This window comes from Hemitrygon akajei, chromosome 6 (genome assembly GCF_048418815.1).
Source record: "Hemitrygon akajei chromosome 6, sHemAka1.3, whole genome shotgun sequence".
Taxonomy (NCBI): Eukaryota; Metazoa; Chordata; class Chondrichthyes; order Myliobatiformes; family Dasyatidae; genus Hemitrygon; species Hemitrygon akajei.
In genome coordinates, this window is record NC_133129.1 from 56145704 (window position 1) to 56160810 (window position 15107).

A 15107-nucleotide genomic window follows, 5' to 3' on the forward strand; every position below is an offset into this window, starting at 1 on the left:
GCTGTTTTCCCCGACCTTCTCTTAACCTGGCAAGCCCACATGACTTCAAGGTAGCATGATTTTAAAACCTCTCTGCACTGACTTGCAACATACTGTATCAATGCCCTCAGACGTGCACTTAATGCCCGTTAACATAGCCTATCTAATAATCTGGAAAATAACTTTTATTGGCAGTCCCTGCCTTGACTGATTTTACTAATCCCAACCTGTAATTTTACAAATTTAGTAGATGGTTTTCTTGAAGATATCTAGCACAGGTTACATATTTACAGTGTGAAGATTAGAACTTAGTTGAGCTTGACAGCTTGAAAGCGGAACTAACTGTTATTAGGCTCTCTTTCTCCCTTTTCTTGCTCTCTCTGGGTTCATAAAGTGACTCATATACTGCAACAAAATGCCACTAAACACACACAAAAAAACTCATTAGTCTGACTTGCAGCAACAGTTTATATTCATGTAAATAAATTGACCTTTCCTGCTCTTAAGCACTGTACAAAGTGATATTATATAAACAATCTCCTCAATATTCAAAACAATGTCAATTATCTTGAGGGAAATGAAATTCAAGAAAATTGGAAATTATGTTTTGAAAACTGACGGCTCTTCAAAACCAGCACAAACAAAAAATCGTAAAATATTGTGAACACTGTGCTCTCATTAGTATTGACTGATGACCATCAACTATTATTCACACAGAACAAATGTAAGCCAAGACTCAGTCAATATCATAATCATTTCACTGCCAATGGCTCAGTACGGCAAGGTCAGAATGAATGAGCTTCTCATAGTTAGCATTGCTCCATTTTCTTATCCTTTATGTTACTGTTCAAAATGGATATTTTTAAAAGAATCAGAACACTTGATTTATAAATTAACTGAAAATCATGGAATATTGCTCATACTTCTTAGCATCTCTTAACTTCAGCGCCTATTGGAAAGTGCCAATGGAACAGCATGCAATGATATAAATGCCTGAGAGGGCAGAACAGGACAGATGTTGAGATGTTTTCATTAGTGGAAGAATCTCACATGAGGAGACATAGTTACAAGATTAAAGAGTAACCATTTAAAACTGGTGTGTAACAACTCCATAATCACAGAATCTCTGGAATTCTGTGGAGGTTCGATCATTGGGGGTATTTTGAAGAGGGAGTAAATGCATTTTGGAAAGCTGAGACAAGTAAGGGATATGCGGAGTTGTCACGGAAGAGGAAATGGGCAGGTAAACCATGTTTATGAATTGTAAATGAATTGTGGTAATGAATTGTGGGGCAGGACAACTGCTCCTTTTATCTATTGTTCTTATGCCATATTGAGTCAAGTGTTAGTCCCACACTGCATATCATTGATTACTAAAGAAAAAAAAGTCTGGAAATTTATTGTACAACTTTTAAAATGATTTCCCTGTCAATCCGTGTTCTTCAGTACATTTAAGAAACAACTTAATAAAAATATAAATTTTAATTGCAAATAGTATTTGTTATTTTGATTTTCCTTGGGTTAAAATCAAATGCAAAAAAAATCAGGTTTTAAAGAAACAAAGATTTATAATGCATGAATGGTGCCATTTTCAGATAATCTCAATTTGCTTCACGGCAAATTAAGTTCTTTTTCTTGAAGTGTAATCAGTGTTGTAATGTCAAAAATTCCCAAGGAGCAAGCCCTCAGTGCAGAGCCCTCAGCACTGCACAGGCAATCCCCCTCAAACACAAATGTGGGAATAACCAGATATTTTCACAGGAGTTGACTAACAATTAACAGTCAAGATGTGGGTATAACTTGCTTTACTTTGTATCACAGCCGAAGATTACTTCACTCAAGATAACTATTGGGGTCGTTCAGTAACAGCTCATCCTAAAGGAGATTCCTACAACCCTAAAGCATTTCTTCAGTTGTGTGCTGAGGTCATAGAGTTTAACAGCACAGAAAGCTTTCATCCAACTTGTCCATGCTGATCAAGGTGTCGACCTGAGCCTATGTTTGGCCCGTATCCCTCTATCTTATCCATGTACCCATCCAAATGTTTTTAAAATATTGCATTTGTATCTGCCTCTAGCATTTCCTCTGGCAGCTCATTCTATACTCCCTACTGCCTTCTGTGTGAAGAATTTGCCTTTAAAGCAAATTCTTTAAAGCTTTCTGCCCTCACCTTAACCCTATGCTTCAAGTTTGCCTACTAGTGTGAGGCAAGATTGCTGTGATTTTTGTTTTAAATCTGCAGATGCTGAAATCTGATGAAAATCTGATTTAAGAATAGAAAGCACTGGAAATATTCAGCATCTGTGGAAAGAACAACAGAGGGATTTTTTCAGATCAAAGACCTTTCTTAAGGTTTAAGATTAGATTTATTTGTCACATGTACACCAAAACATACAGTGAAGTGTGTTATGTCAACGACCAACACATGACATGCTGAGGACCCTCAAGTGTTGCCATGCTTCCAGTGCCAACATAGCATGCCCACATTTTACTAACCCAAACTAGTGTGTCTTTGGAACTGGGAGGAAACCAGAGCACCTGGAGGAGACTCAAGTGGTCATGGTTAAAATATACAGACAGCAGCTGGAATTGAACCCCAATCTTACAGCTGTGCTGTAAAGCATTACACTAACCACTATGCTGCTGCGCCACCCCTTTCATCAAATTTGCAAAAAAAAGATAAATAAAATACCTGTAAGTTGCAAGGTAGGTGGCAGAAGGAGTGGATAGGGCAAAGTGAGACCAGGGTTGTCATGGTGATGAGTCACCAGGTCAAATGGGTTAGAGGGACAGTGTGCGGCTGATTATCTATGTTATGTGCTGTAAGTAACAAGGCTGTGATCAGGTCCAGTTCTAATGGAGAGAGAGTGAAAAACTAAGCCAACGTGGCTAAATTCAAGCCAATTTTGCTTATTGCACTCAAGTTTCTGAACTGGCACTTGAACACAGAAGTATTCCACTCAGAGCCAAGAACACTAACACTGGGCAGTACTGCAGGCTTTCAACATATTGCAAACTTTCCTTGAAAACTCAACAAAAATTTAAGGAATTGTAATCCAGTTGATAACTTCTAAATACAGTTAAGTATTTGCAGCCACAGGAAGCTCACATTTTAAGATATAATAATCTTTCCACACAGTAAGCCAACTACTGGTGGCACAAAAATATGAATTAGCTGTTTAGTTTGAAAGGTCATTACCAAATAAATAGCTGTTATGGAGAATAAGACAGCAATGTAGATGAGAATATTAATAAATATCAGGCCTTCTTTTAATTCCAGTCAAGTTTTCCCAGTGGTTGGGGAAGGTGGTGCAGTATTAGACTGAATTCTTCACATGGCAAAAAACTGTGCACATTTCCATTTACGATGTTTGCACTAAACTACCGGTAGGCCTAAAAATATCATCAAATCCTCACCCGCCAATATGAAGAACGATCCTACCTGTTAAGAGTGTTCTTACCACTTGCACAGTTGAACAGACTGGAATCAGGAACTCCAGTCTGGCTTAGTAATCTGTGCAATCTTTAAACACCCATCATTCCCACAGAGGAAGGTTTAAATTTGTCCCTACTACCCTGCTGTGCCAGAATTTGATATCAGCAATGTCTTCCCTGGTCCATCACAGACCTGAACATTCCCCTCCGAATAAGCCAATCTTTAACGAAAGTCAAATCTTCGACATCTGCAGTACAGAAAGTGCTATTAAACCCAGTGCAGCTCATTACCACAGTGACTCCAAAATGTACTGACTCATTTGCTCCTTATAGCATTGTACCTCAATTGTTTTCAAATATTTCTGTATGTACCTTTGAGAAGATACACTGGGCTCTATCACAACTGCACCAGAGTGTTTCAATCTCCAACAACTCTGTGTAAATACATTTGCTTAACCTTTTGCTTCAGTATTTAAAACTGCTTACTCCTTAGCACTGATTTGGGAGAAATTATTCTTTCTTTCTCAGTTCACTCTGTTCAAACTATTCATTCCTTCAAAATATCTTCATTAAATCTCTGTAAGGGTACTTCCGGTAAGATGGCGATTGCTTAGCTGCTCCGAACTTTTGTTCCGTTATGGTCGCTATCTTTGCACTAAATGTCTCCATTTTTTAAACCTTAGTTAGGAACTTTTTCGGTTTCTTTTACTTGCCTGTGAACACATCTAACTTACAATGTCTAGCAAGAGTTCTAAATCCGGGAGAAAGGAAGCTCCGGCTCTCTCAGCTGAGACTCTAGCTGCGCTCGAACAACTCTGAGACGATATTTTAAAGGAATTTAGAACCGCTTTCAAACAGTTGGAAGCCAAACTGGATCGGATCAACGATAGAGTGGACAAACATGCTGAACACTTATCTCCGCATCGATTCGACTTCTGAAGATTTAGAAAGTCGTGTTCGATACTTGGAGACTCTCTGTTCCAGCTTAGAGGAAAAATGTAACAAACTCCTTTCCAAAATGGTGGATCTCAAAAATTGCAGCAGACGCTGCAAGCTCCGAATTCTTGGGTTGCCAGAGGCCACCGAACAGGGATCAACCGTGAAATTTTTCGACGAGTTTCTCTGTGAGATATTTGGGAAAGATTTGCTTCCGAACCTGCCTGAGCTCGAAAGGGCACACAGGGTCTACGTTCCCCCCAGAATTCTGGGCTCCCGCCCGCGACCAGTAATTTTATGCTTTCATCAATACCAGGTAAAACACCTTCTGATTATGGAGGCACGTCGCAGAGGTACTTTTTCTTTCCAAAATACAATCATTCGCTTTGTGGAAGATTTTGCACCCCAGACCTTAAAGATGCGCGCTGAGTTTAAAGGCGCAATGAAAGTGCTTTTTGATCGTGGTTTTAAACTCTCTCTTCGCACTCCTGCCGATCTACGAATCAAGCTTAATACTGGAAAATATAAGTGGTTTAAGTCAGTGAAGGAAGCTGAAGCATTTGTGGCAAGTCTTCCGGCTATCCAGTCATCTTCGGAACCCGATCGGACCTCCTAAAATGGTGGATAAGTACTTCTTGTAGTAAAATTACTTTTTCTGGACTCAGACTTTACTTGAATCACTCAGACATTATTCATTGAAACTCTAAGGGCTGTTGACAATCTCTCCCTGGATTTGGTGTGTCTTTTTTAAATAGACATTCTGTGCTTAATGTTTCCCTATGGACGTTTAAATAGTACTTGTGTAATCTATTTTATTCTTGTATAACTTTATCTATAGAGTTCTACAATGGACTCTAACTTGTTTTGGAGGTTTGAAGTCTTTAGTCAAGGCCTCCCTGTTTGTTGGTTCACAGTTTAATTGCTGATTTATTTTTCCTTTTTTAAAATATTTATTTATTTTATTTTTTCTTTTCTTCACCCTTTTTTCTAATCTCTGATTTTTTTTCTCCTCTCTGTAAATGGTTGATAAGTACTCTTCTTGAATTTATAATTTTCCCCTTCCTCCCCCTTTTTTTCCCCTTTCTCTTACTTTATTCTTCTATAATTTTTTGCGGGTAGGTCAGTTTTGGTTTTCTTCCGATTTTCTCTGTATTAAGTTTTATATTTCGGCAGAAGATGTTCTAATTTGTAGTTATGTTTTCTAGTGCATAAACTAGTTACTATTTGCTATAGTATTTATACAGAACTGCTGTTAATGACACAGATTTGGAAGTTGTATTTGGGTTAATTTTTTTGGTAGAGCTAGCTGCTTTTTTTGGTAGCCGTCTAGTTTTGGGTTGTGTGGGTGGGGTGGATTTTCCAGTTCCAACATCACTCACTGTATTTATTGTTTTTCTTTATTGCTCAGGACATGTTTATGTTTTGATTTTATGAATCTATGTTTACATCTCTGCTCCCAGACTGCTATTGTACTGCTTGACTTTTTATATGCCTGCTGCCTTTTATGCATTAGTAATTGATAATGGCTAGTGCACTTAAATTCGTGAGCTGGAATGTAAAGGGATTGAATCACCCTGTTAAAAGGAGGAAGGTATTCTCACATATCAAACAACTCAAAGCTGACATTGCTTTCCTTCAAGAAACTCATATTCGTTGTTTTGATAACTCCCGGCTTCTGTCAAAGTGGGCGGGTCAGCATTTTCATTCATCCTTTGCCGCTAAAGCTAGGGGAGTCTCCATTCTTATTAACTCAAATATTCCTTTTGAACTCCATAATAAAATATCTGATACAAATGGCCGTTTTATTATTGTTTCTGGTAAACTATATAACACTAAAGTTGCACTAGCAAACCTGTATGCCCCCAACTTTGATGATGTTAGCTTTTTTGAACGTTTTTTCCCCTCACTACCAGACTTAAACTCATACTCTCTTATACTGGGTGGTGACTTCAACTGTTGGTTGGATCCTAATCTGGATCGATCGTCCTCTGTTACCAGATCACCTACTAAATCTGCCTTAGCTATCCAATCGTTTCTCTCTAATTTTGGTATCTCTGATATATGGCGTTTCCTTCATCCTACTGAGAGAGATTATTCTTTTTTCTCACATGTTCACCATACCTTCACTAGAATTGCCTATTTCTTACTCGATAACCAACTTATTCCATTTGCCAACTCTTGTGACTATCAGAGTATACTGATTTCTGACCATGCCCCAATAACTCTCTCTCTGAACTTTCCTGGTCTCCCTCAGAGGAATAAACACTGGCGGTTTGATTCAACTTTATTATCGGATGATGATTTTTAAAAATTTATTAAGGATCAGATAACCTTTTATTTTAACACTAATACATCACCTGAAGTGCCATCCCAGATTGTCTGGGATGCCATGAAAGCATATCTGAGGGGTCAAATAATCTCTTACACAGCAAATCTCAACAGAAGATCCTGTGCAGATCGATTAGACCTCATTAACCAGATTAAAGAATTGGATCAAATACATGCTCAAACTAAGAACCCTGAATTATACAAGAAGCGCGTTGAACTCCAAACTAAATTTAATCTTCTGTCTACTCAACCTATCGAATGCCAACTTCTCGAAAGCAAGAGTCGCTTTTACATTCATGGGGATAAGTCTGGTAAATTTCTAGCCAATCAGCTGAGGCGTTCCAAAGCCAAACAACATATTACAAAGATCCGGAAGGAGAACAGAGACTTTACATCGGATCATTTAGAAATTAATGACGCATTTAAAATTTTTTATTCTCAGCTTTATTCCTCTGAATCTTTGAATGACAATATCTCTGTTGATCAATTTTTACAGAATCTGAATATCCCTTCACTTTCATCTGATTTTAAAGCCAAACTCAATGCGCCTATATCATCAGAAGAAATATCTTTTGCAATTTCTGCACTGTCCTCAGGGAAATCTCCTGGACCTGATGGGTTCCCTGTAGAATTTTATAAATCATTCTCTTCACTTCTTTTTCCTCAGTTACTTTTTTGAGACCTGCATCTCAATATCACCAAGACCAAGGAGATGGTGGTGGACTTTAGGAGATCTAGGCCTCATATGGAGCCAGTGATCATTAATGGAGAATGTGTGGAGCAGGTTAAGACCTACAAGTATCTGGGAGTACAGTTAGACGAGAAGCTAGACTGGACTGCCAACACAGATGCCTTGTGCAGGAAGGCACAGAGTCGACTGTACTTCCTTAGAAGGTTGGCATCATTCAATGTCTGTAGTGAGATGCTGAAGATGTTCTATAGGTCAGTTGTGGAGAGCGCCCTCTTCTTTGTAGTGGCGTGTTGGGGAGGAAGCATTAAGAAGAGGGACGGCTCACGTCTTAATAAGCTGGTAAGGAAGGCGGGCTCTGTCGTGGGCAAAGTATGGAGAGTTTAACATCGGTAGCTGAGCGTAGGGCGCTGAGTAGGCTACGGTCAATTATGGAAAACTCTGAACATCCTCTACATAGCACCATCCAGAGACAGAGAAGCAGTTTCAGCGACAGGTTACTATCGATGCAATGCTCCTCAGACAGGATGAAGAGGTCAATACTCCCCAATGCCATTAGGCTTTACAATTCAACCGCCAGGACTTAAGAACTTTTTAAAAGCTATTATTAATGCTTTTTGAGATAGTGATTTAGATGCATATCATATTTTTTACTGAGTTAAGTATTGTATGCAATTAGTTTTGCTACAACAAGTGTATGGGACATTGGAAAAAAGTTGAATTTCCCCATGGGGATGAATAAAGTATCTATCTATCTATCTATCTTTCAGTATTATCTGACTTGTTTAATTACGGCAAATTGCCACCCTCTTTCAATGAGGCATCTATTATTCTTCTATTAAAAAAGGGCAAAGACCCAACAGAGTGTTCCTCGTATAGGCCGATTTCTCTGCTCAATGTTGATGTAAAGATCTTAGCTAAAGTTTTGGCTTATAGATTAGAAACCGTTATTCCCTCCATTATCTCTGATGACCAAACAGGTTTTATTAAAAACCGTCTCCCTTTTTTTTTAACATTCGGCGTTTATTTAATATCTTATACTCACCTCCAACTGGGATTCCTGAATGTGTTATTTCCCTCGATGCAGAGAAAGCATTTGGTCGTATAGAGTGGAACTACCTTTTTGCAGTCTTAGAAAAATTTGACCTCTTGGATCCAATTGCTGTACCTGTGTCCTACTGCTTCTGTTTTAACTAATTTTCAGAAATCCCAAGTATTTAATCTCAAACGTGGCACCCGTCAGGGATGCCCCTTAAGTCCCTTTCTCTTTGATTTGGCTATGGAACCTTTGGCGATAGCATTTCGAAACTGTCCTGAATTGACCGGGATTTGGAGAGGGGGTGTTGAGCATAAAGTTTCTCTTTATGCTGATGACTTATTACTCTTTCTCTCAAATCCGTCTACATCCTTACCTCTAATGTTTTCACTTCTTGACCAGTTTAGCCAGATCTCTGGCTATAAACTTAATTTACATAAGAGTGAACTTTTCCCAATTAATAAAGAAGCACAAGAACTAACATTTCGTGATCTCCCTTTTAAAGTAGTCCATAATCAATTTACCTATCTTGGAATTACAGTCACAAGGAAGTTTAAAGATCTCTTTTGTGAAAACTTTGCCAATCTTTCATATACTATAAAACAGAGTCTGGTACAATGGTCACCTCTATCTATGTCTTTGGTAGGTCGTATTAATGTTGTTAAAATGTATGTTCTCCCCAAAGTTTTATACTTATTTCAATCTATTCCAATTTTTATTCCTAAATTTTTTTTTGATTCCTTAGGCTCTATTATTTTGTCATATCTGTGGAAGAATAAGCGCTCTAGAATTAACAAAATCCATCTCCAAAAATCTAAAAAAGAGGGTGGCATGGCTTTACCTAACTTTCGTTTATATTATTGGGCAGCTAATATAAGTTGTGCTACCTTTTGGTCTTTCTTCCACGGCCAACCCGAGTGCCCTAATTGGGTGGCAATGGAGTTGAGCTCCACTAAAGAATTATCTATCTCTGCACTTCTTGGCTCTGCACTCCCTAGTAGTCTGTCCAGATCAATAGCTAATCCTCTTGTTAGACACACTTTGCGTATATGGGCTCAGTTTAGGAAGTGCTATGGTTTCCATGGGTTTTCCGTTTCCAGCCCTGTCGCACATAATCACCTTTTTTTTACCTACTACGTATGATTCAGCATTCCATGTTTGGTATAGGAAGGGCATTAGACATTTTGAAGATCTTTTCATTGATAATCGCTTCGCTTCTTTTCAGCAGCTCTCTGTTAAGTTCAATCTGCCCAACGCTCATTTTTTTTAGATATCTCCAAATCAGACACTTTATTGCTCCTTTAATTCCTAACTTTCCTGAAATGCCTGCGAAAAATGCTATGGACCTATTTCTTTCCATTAATCCACTAGGTAAAGGTTTAATATCAATTATTCGAGATAAATTAGCAGCCTTACGACGGACCCCTGTGGATAAAATTAAAATGGCCTGGGAGCAGGATTTAAATACCTCCTTATCCGATGAGAGCTGGGACTTAATTCTCAAATTGGTTAACTCAACCTCTCTTTGTGCTCGCCATTGCCTTTTACAGTTTAAGATTGCTCATAGAGCCCATATGTCTAAATCTAAACTATCTCGATTCTACCCTAACATTAGTCCGCTCTGTGATAAATGCAAGAGGGGCGTGGCCTCTCTCATCCATATATACTGGTTCTGTCCTAGCTTGGAGAAATTTTGGAAAGATGTCTTCACTACGTTATCGTGTATTCTGAATCAGCACTTAGAACCAAACCCCTTAATTGCTTTGTTCGGTTTTTGGGGCGAGACAGATTTACGTCTGAGTCCGACCAAATGCCGAATACTATCCTTTGCCTCCCTCCTGGCGAGACGCTTGATCCTCCTTAGATGGAGAGATGTTGCCCCGCCCACTCATGCGCAATGGCTTAACGACATTATGGCCCGCTTGGACCTCGAAAAAATTCATTATTCAGTTCTTAATTCGGATCTAAAGTTCCATAAGGTCTGGGGACCTTTTATCGAGTACTTTCATAACCTTCCTCTTGACTAGGGTTTTTTTTTTCCTTTTCGGTCCCTTGCTTTCAGCTCCCTTTTTTTTCTGGTAGTAGGCATTATTATCCTCTGTTGCTAAGTGTATTCACAGTCTGGGAGTTTGACTGTCCTGATTTATACTCTCTATATTGTGTTGTGGTTGGTTTGGAGTTGTTGTTGTTTTTTCTTCTTGTGTTGTGGGGCTTGGGGAGGATACTAAGTTTACTTGTCTTCAATTTAGGTGCTTTTTTGTCAAATTCTCTTCCTTTGTAGCATATTGTCATTGTATGCTTAATTTTACACTGTATTAATGTTCCTCATTGGGATTTGGGGTTTTTAATTTGTAAAATGTATAGAAAAACTAATAAAAAAAAAATCTCTGTAAGCTCTCTCTGCTGTGTGAATTAAGGGTCTTGACACAAATTTTACACTGAAGGAGGGTGGGATCAGTTCTTTGTTAATCCATTAGTGGTCACAGCAAATTAAATCAAACCCATTTGCAAATTACTTAAAATGTGTATTTTTTAACTTTTAAGTATGCTTTAAATTAGTAAGGATTTCTTCTCTGTTTATTTGTTTTTTTTTCAGAATTCCATAGTGGTTATCATTTTGTTTAAAGCATGATGGAGGTTTGAGAGATTAATCAATTTAAATGTAATTACTATTACAGTTGCTTTCAGTACCAATCATAAAATGACTTGTTTATTGTAAATGTTTTCAGAATAATAATGATTTTAGAATATGCAATTAATCAGTTAGTTGCTACTAATACATTAAATGTTAAAATTATCCTCAATTAATCCTGGTAACTTTGAATAGAACAGTATGTTCCTATGTTCAATTGTACATTTCAGCATTTTACTAAGTACAATAGCCAATCAAAAACTCTAATTACATCTGCCCATTCTAAGAAATGCAAACTGTAAGCAAAGCACCGATAAAGGCTCCTAATCCTCTAACAGTAAGCCTCTTCTATCTTCTTGCTGACATTAATGAAACTCATACCTTTGGTTTTGTTTTTGTTCAGCATAATAAATGGCCTTCAGTGCATTCTAATGCTGCAAAGCTGCTTAGCCACACACACTAAATAAACTTTGTTAAGAAAACACAACCCAATGATATATGTATTCTGGCTATATTTACAAAATTTATTGCACAATTAACAATACCAGAGCTCCAAAGAAATATTAACAGGAATAAGTCAAAGAAAACTTTCCCTTTGTATGTTTTGCTGCCTTTCCCATAATATTTGATCCTTTTACTAGTTAAAAATCTCAGCTTCATGTGTACTTAATGATTCAGATCTATCTGAGGCAGGGAATTTCAGATTCACAACCATTTGAAAGAAGTTGTTCTTCCATATTTCCCTTTTAAAAGGGTATTGCCTTGCTTTGAGTCTTTTCCATCTGGACCTAGATGCACCCATGAGGTAAAACCCTCTCCTAGCATTTACACTTCAAGCTCTCTCAAGGATCTTTCCTACTTCAAAAAATTACATCTTATTCTTCTGACTCCACTGAGGATGAATCCAAGCTGCTCGTGAGACAATTCTCCCATTCCTTGGATCATCCTTGTGAACCTTCTCTGGACAGCTTCCAATGAAAACTGAACAATCATAGAACACAGAATGGTGCACACAGGAACGGGCCTTTCAGCCCCCAAATGTACGCCAAATAAAACTATATCTCTTCTGCCTATACATTTATCCATACATCTCCATTTTCTGCACAGCTCTAGATAAGGAGAAACAAAACTGTTCACAGTATTCCAGAAGTGTAGTCCTTCGACAATGTTGCAGTAAGACTGTCATTCCTTTATATTCCAGCTTCCATGAAATAACAGCCAGCATTCCTGATTATCAGCTCATCCACCTTTCTAACTCCAAATCCCTCTGTGCGGCAGCTTTCTGCATTGTCTCCCCATTTACCTAAAAATCAGTTTATCATTGTTTTTTCTGAAGCAGACAGCCTTAAGATTTCCCACATAAGGCTCCATTTGCCAACTTTTTGCACGCTCCCCCAACTTATCTTGCTGTAAACTGTGTTGATCTCCCAACTTACCCAAGGGGCGGTACTGTAACAAGCGGTTAGTGTAATGCTTTGTGGTGCCAGCTGTAAGATCAGGGTTCAACTCCTGCCCTGCCAGAAGGAGTTTGTACGTTTTCTCCATGACCGCATGGGTTTCCTCCCACAGTCCAAAGACGTGCGATTTAGGGTCAGTAAGTTGTGGGCATGCGATGTTGGTACCAGAATCATGGCAACACAGCCCAGGCTGCCTCCAACACACTTAGGGCTATGTTGATCATCTACGCAAACAACTCATGTCACTGTTTCAATGTACATGTGACAAATAAAACTAACCTTTAAGTCAGTAAGTGTGACCACAATGTTTCTGCTTTCTTCCACTAAATCATTAATGCACACTTTAATTAGCTGCAAGTCTCTGCATTGATCCCTGCTGTATCGGACTCATTACTGGCTATCAGCCTGAAAACAATCCCCTCATTGTATTCCTTGCCTGTTAGCCAATATCTTCCTTCCAACACCAGGAGCTCTTCTTGTGTGTTGGCATCTTATCAAATATCTTTTAAAAGTCAATCTACCCATGTTGTTATAATTAAGCTATTCTGCTCTTCCTTCCTTAATACTTGAAAGTCTTTCCAAAACCAGAGGACAAACTAACTGACCTGACCACTTCTTGCCTCCCATTCTCTTTGGATAGGTATTAGCCTCTGATTTTTCACAAGAATCCAGTGACTTTTGTTAGATTACTTTGTTAGATCTGCTTCTTTTAGTATCCAAGGATGCAAACCCATCATATTCTGGGACCTGCCAGTCTTTGGCTATATTTGCTTAAGACAGATTTTCTTGCGATGATATGTAATTTCTTCCATGCGATTTTAGTATTACTATTTGAAGTATCTTTTACTGTAAAAAAATCATCTGTTTAACTCCACTGCCATTACCTTGTTCCCAAAATTATTTTTCATTCTCATTCTTTTAAGGTCCAATGTTCCTTTTGCCACACTGAAAGAGGCTTTTATTTAGTGTTTTAACATTTCTAATTAGTTTACCCTCAGAGTTTATTTTCCTTTCTTGATTTGTGTTTTAGATCCTTCTCTGCTCCATTTCAAAATTATCCCAGTCCTTGGGCTTCCCAATGAACTTTTGCTACCTGAAATGTTTTCTGCTTTAATATAATGCCCTCCTTAAAATCTTCAGTAAGTAATCTTCCCACTTCATCAGGATATATTTTTGCTACGAGTCTAGAGTAGTGTCATTTCTGGCTCTGTAGTCTATGCTCTGCTTCTGCCTCTGTCTTCTTCTGAGTCTGATTACTTCACATTATCCTTCTTACCTCTCAGGAGCAGAGCTATCCCAGGTCTTTGGCACTGAATCTGGCTCTGTGGCTCAGAAGGAAACGGGGAGAAGAGGAGCGCAGTAGTGATAGGGGATTCCATAATTAGAGGAGCAGAAAACAGACTCTGTGGATGTGAAAGAAACACCTGGATGGTATGCCAGGGTCAGGGATGTCTCAGATTGGGTCCATAGCATCCTAAAGGGGGAGGGTAAACATCTGTACGTTCTGGTACACACTGGTACCAACAACATAGGGAGGAGGTCCTGAAGAGAGAATATGGGGAGTTAGGCAGAAAGCCACTGAGGGTAAGAATAGGATGATTTAGCAGATGAATAAGTGGCTGAAGAATTGGTGCAAGGGGCAGGGTTTCAGATTTCTGTATCATTGGGATCTCTTCTTGGGAAGGTATGACCCATACAAAAAGGACGGGCTGTTGTGGGCAACTCTGAGCTGTGGTAGAAAGAAGATGATAGTTGGGAGCTTAACATATAAGGATACATATTGTATCAAAACGACAGGCAGGTAGGCAAAGAGGCTAGGGTGAGTCTATTGGTAAAAAATGAAATCAAATCCTTAGAAAGAAACTGCAAGGGTAAAAAGACCCTGATGAAGTATACAAGTTCTCAACAGTAGGCAGGAGGTGGGATACAAATTACAACAGGAGATAGAAAAGGCATGCAAAAATGGCAGTGTTGTGATAATCATGGGGGATTTCAATATGCAAGTAGATTCAGAACTTGCAAGTGCTGGATCCTAAGAGAGGGAATTTCTAGAATGCTTGCAAGATTATTTTTAGAGCACATTGTGGTTGAGTCCACTAGGCAATTCTGGATTGGGGGTTACGTAATGACCTAAATTTGATTAGGAAGCTTAAGATAAATGAACCCTTAGGAGGCAATGTTCATAATATGATAGAATTCACCCTGCAGTTCGAGAAAGAGAAGTTAAAACTGCATGTATCGGTATTACAGTGGAGTAGAGTGAATTACAGAGATAGAGAAGTTCAGCAAAGTTGATTGGAAGGGGACACGAGTGGGGATGCTGGTGTTTCTGGGGGAAATTCAGAAGTCGTAGGAAAGATGGCACCATCCATTCCCATTCTGCTTTGCTGCTGTAGCCTGGAGTGTGACCACCTCCCTAACTGTGCTCTCCACAAAGGTTTCAGCCGTATGGATGTTCAACATACACAACTCGCGCATATCCCAAGTTTGCTTTCATTGCAAGGAAAATTCTCGAGTTTCCTGCATTAGTACTTCTACAGGGTCTCCACCCAAAACATTAACAATTCTTATTCTGCCACAGATGCTGCTTGCCCCTCTGAGCTCCTCTAAAAGTTG

At 38.8% G+C, this 15107-nt stretch overlaps 1 protein-coding gene across 26 annotated transcripts in view; it reads right to left on the minus strand.

Moving 5' to 3' along the window:
* Nucleotides 1-15107, minus strand: part of LOC140729077 (receptor-type tyrosine-protein phosphatase delta-like) — a 2395537-nt gene that overhangs the window by 96159 nt on the left and 2284271 nt on the right. The window lies entirely within an intron of this gene.